The sequence below is a fragment of the Ochotona princeps genome, unplaced genomic scaffold (assembly GCF_030435755.1).
Source record: "Ochotona princeps isolate mOchPri1 unplaced genomic scaffold, mOchPri1.hap1 HAP1_SCAFFOLD_129, whole genome shotgun sequence".
Taxonomy (NCBI): Eukaryota; Metazoa; Chordata; class Mammalia; order Lagomorpha; family Ochotonidae; genus Ochotona; species Ochotona princeps.
In genome coordinates this window covers 166,202-171,045 of record NW_026699562.1, presented here as the reverse complement: position 1 = coordinate 171,045, position 4,844 = coordinate 166,202, and positions in this window count along the sequence as shown.

The window sequence follows — 4,844 nt, the reverse complement described above, 5'->3', positions numbered from 1 at the left end:
ATTTGGAGAACTCACACACTTGGCTTACAATGTGAACAGGGTGAATGGCAACTTGGTAGACAACCTTGTATAGGTTTGTGGTCTGCAAGCCTGCATGGGGTTCCTGGGTACCCCAACCTCGACTGCTGCACTGTCTGCAGAGCTTGTTTGCATGGGGCCTTGAGGGACTGCGTGAGAAGCTTCTCTGAGAGCAGCCCTACCCTTTGTCCAGGAGCAGTGGCCCAACTGGCGCAGCTGGACTCTACCCCTCCTGGGAAAGGCATGTTTTATTTCTGCTTGTAGGAAGATGCAGGAGGGGGTAACCCCAAGCCCTCCTCCCTGCTCAAAAAAAGGAGTGGGGACCTGTGGGAACAGCTCCTGCTTTGGGGCTGGCACCCTGGCACCATGAACTCACCATTGCCTGCAATGCTGGCATCCTGTATCATTGCACCAGGGTTCCTGTTGCTACACTTCCAACCCCGTTACTGTGCAGGGAGAGAGTGGGGAGCAAGAGAAGATGGCCCCAGGGCTTGGGTTCATTTGGGAGACCGCAGTGGAGCTCCTGGCTCCAGGTTTTGACCTAGTCCAGAGCTGATCGTGGCAAACATCTGGGGAGTGCACCAGTAAATGGAATTCTTCCTCTCCTTCCATTTCAAATAAATGAATCTTAAGAGACAGAGTCAACTAAATAAAAGTCCCTGCCTTACAGGGTTCATAGGTGCTGTTTTAGCATGAAAATGATCCCCCAGTTCTCTCTGCACCTGAATGGCTCTCTGCAGACTCCAGCCTCAATTCTAGTTGCAGCCAATTCTGTCTGGGTGTGTTGGGAGCCCAAAAGTGGCAGCTCAGCAGATTTTGAGCAAGGACAAGCATTATGGGATAGCAAGTCCTGTGCAACAGGCAGGCTGCCCAGGATACCTAATAATCTACAACCTCACAGAGGTTTATCCTTGTCCAGTGCTGGGAACTTGCTGAGGCTCCCACAGGGCCAGCTCTAATCTGGTCCCCTAAGGCCCCTGAGGCTTCCCCTGGAGGAAATCACTGCTACCTGACAACCCACAACACTCCAGCCTCCATGCCTCAACACTCAGCACCCCAGGTCCAGCCCCTCTCCTGCTTAGGAGGGAGACTCCTATGGGTGTGCATGCTGGGGGACCAAAGGGTGTGTACTTCAAGGTACTACTCCCTCCCCTTCCTGGGGTACACCTGCCTGGGCATCCCAAGCACAGACCAGGGGTCTGGATGCAAAGCCACAAACTCACATCCCAGCATGGAGCTTCTAAAGACCTCCAGCCTTCAAGGTGACCATGTCTGTGTCCTGAGATAGCTGACTACTCACTGACTACAGCTCTGTACCTGCTGATGTGCCTGGGAGGCAGCAGGTGAGTGGCCCTCAGGAGACACAGCCTCTGTCAGTGGCATGGCTGGTTAGCTCTGGCCTGTGTGCCCAGGACCCTCAGCCCAGAAGCCAGATGCTGTGCTGCTACATTCACAGGTGGCACACTGGCTGAGCCCACCTTCCCACACCGTCCCCTGAGCAGCAGTACCATCTTCGACACAGAGGCTTCTGGTTCAGTTTTGCTTTTTGATGTTTACTTACTTGAAAGGTGCAGTGACTTAGAGAATTTCCCATCTTCTAGTTCATTCCTCAAGTGGCTGCCACAGCTGGCACTGGGCCAGGCTGAAGCCAGGAACCTGGAGTTTCATCTGTTTCTCCCATGTGGGTGCAGGGGCTCAGCGCTGGGCCATGTTCAGCTGCTTTCCCAGGCACATTAGCCGGGAGCTGGATCAGAAGTGAAGCAGCTGGGACCTGAACTTGGTGCACTGATAGGCAATACAGATACCAGAGGGAACTTCACCAACTGCATCACCACACTGGGCCACAACCCTTGCCGAATGACATCAGTTGCCATGCCCCCATGATGAAAACTTCTGGCCAAGCCCATGTTCCTTAAATGGGATCTTGGGACTCACAGGTGATGAGGGCTGCATGTGTACCCATACAGACAGGGGAAATGACACCAGAAGCTTCTGTGAGTGATGGAGCAGTTCTCATCAGCCCAAAGAAATCATTAGAGATTCAACTAGTTATATATATAATCCCAATCCAAGTGTGAAACTCAAGTTCCCTTGCCACCCTCCTGTGTGATTGGGGATTGGGACACACGAGACCAGACTACCTGTAAAGGCAACTGGTTCATGGGATCAGGGACACACTGACCCTGCTGGGAGGTGTGGGCTGTCTATCTCCCCAGTAATTTCCAGTGCAGCCACACCCCTGCCAGCAGGAAGGTGATCTGGATGCAGTCCCTCAGCCTCAGATTTGCTGGTTTCTGGAATCTTCCTTCCTTGTAAATCACGCAGGACATGGTGTTTGGACCTAGCAATGAGAAACAGCCTAAGACACAGCCTTGAAGGAGCAAGCTGCTTGTAGTTGAGAGAATGACCCAAAGGGAAGGGTGGCTGTGGGGCTGAGCCTGAGAGGAAATGACTTCTCATCTGTGACCCCAGAGGTCAGACTTCCTCAAAGGACTGCTGGTTTCTGTGATCTCTCCTTTCTCTTGCTTTCACTCTTTTTTTCTTTCCACCTCCCCTCTGTCTTCCCTCTTTACTCCTCCTTGGCTGTCTCCCTCTCTCTCACGCCCTCCAACTTAGGACCAGTCCGGGGTTGAGTCAGTACATCCCCTGAGCGCAAATGCTGCCCAGACAAAAACCCTCACAGGTGAGCCCAGAGTGCCTGGGCTCTGACCTCTTTTTTCCCCTCCCCTAATCAGCTTGGCTTCCCTCCACCCTGGACAGTTCTGGCAGCCTCCTAGCTCTCCTGCTGGCTTCTGCTCTTCCCTGATGATCATCGATCCCCATCGGACCAGGGGGCGCAGCACTTCAGATGTCCAGATACAGAGCCACCTAATGATCCACCCTGCAAACACTGCTTAGGTGTTCTGTTGGCCTTCAAAAGACCAAAGGGACCTCATTCCCCGCCCTCCCCTCACTTCAGCCTAGTCCCAGACCACAGCAGGTGCCCTCAGGCACAGAGCCTGTTAGGCTCATCCTCTGCCAAGGGTGTCCCACCTCCTTGGGCTCCGCTCAGCCAGGGCTCCTTCACCTTGCTGAGTTCGTGTTGGCGGGGCAGGCTTCTGGGCCACCCTAACTCTTAACACATGGCTCTCCCTGCTCCGGGAGTGCTGTGCCCATACTGTAGTGTGCAGCAGTGGCTCAGGTGAGTCCCAGCTGCTGGTGGGACTCTGATGAGGTAACCAGAGGAAGGAAGCCAACCCCGAGGACAGGTGCAGATGTGAGTCTGGATGAACAAGGAACATGCAGAATAAAGTGGAAAGGGATTCCAGCATCCAGGGTGGCCACTGTGTGATAAATAAAGTGAACAGGCAGGATCCTAGGGGCCCAGAGAGAGGCCGCAGGGAGGAGTTGCACCCTGGGCGTTCCCCACGTCTCTTGAGTTCAATGGCTGGTGATGAGGCAGGAGTGGGAGATGGACCCAGGGGCCTTCGCCCTGTGGAATGTGTTAGAATCTCCAGAAAGCACCTCTGTCTGGACCCGTGGAGGCCAGAGGACTTCATGCACAATTTGACCTCACCTCTACCTTCAAGGGAGACATTTAGGGCTATTATATCCATTACCACTGTAGCTCATGCCTAAATTAAATCACAGTCCACAGGAGAACGCAAAGAGCAAACCCTCCATTATCTTCAAGTTACTTCACTACAGCACTAAGGCAATTGATAGGCCATGGACATTTCCTTATCAGGGGCTAATCCGCATGGAAGGTGTCAATGGAAAGAAACTGTATTATGGGAGGCCAGGGTGTGCGGGCCCATGGCAGCCTGGGCACGTCTGTCCCCACAGCCTAAATGTGACACATTGGGCGGTGTCCACCACCAACAGTTTAGCTTTCTGGCCTTCTGTGGCCAAGAAAGGGGTCTGGAGCACTGTGGTCCCCCGAGAAGGCAAGGTTTACAGGCTGTGGACAACACTTCCAGGGGAGGGGTTCACACTCGTCATCTCAATCTATAAGTAGCCTGATGGTTGAAAATTCTTCTGGCCGCTGCGTCTGGCCTTCCCGCTGCCTCCACAGGCGTATTCCATGTAAGGGAACTTGGTAGTTCTGTGGACGAAGACCCAGAATCGCCTGCTCCTTCACGTTTCCACTCATTTTGATACTATTATTCCTATACAGCATTTAAAATTCTAGGAACAAGGGAAATTTTATGTTGCTCGAGAGTTCAGACAAACGTACCTAATTTACCTACACATTATCTTGGGCTTACTTAAACAGAAATCCCACGGAAGACATGGCAACCATCTCAGAGAAAGAATACAAAGTCAGAAGACCCAATGCAATCGCTTCACCAAGATATGCCAATCATGGGTACACTTGTCCGAATTATGATAGCCAAAGTCCTATTGGCCAATGGCAAGGCAATGTTCTCAAAACAGTTTTCCTATTGGTTCTGACTTGGGGGCGGGGCTACTAACTTCTAGGGCTCCACCCCATTCCATGTAAATGAAGTAAAAGCTCTGGTGGACCCACGTGATGGATCACATGGTGGACACTTCCCCACCCCCTTTGATGACGTCACCACCCACCCAAACTCTCGTGAGAATTACACAGAGGTGTTAAGAGGTTGGCTGGACAGCCACTGGTCCAGGTGTGGGGTCAAGGGGGTCTTCCATCCGGGGACCCCACGCTCATCCCAGAGCCTCAAGGACAGCCTTGGCCAGGGACCCAGGGGGCCTGTGGGAAGTGCCCCAGGGTCCCCCAGCACACTCTGCTCCCTTTGGCTGGCCGCGGCCTCATGCAAATGAGGACCTACGTCACTTCCGGAGACACTCGAGCGCCATTTTCT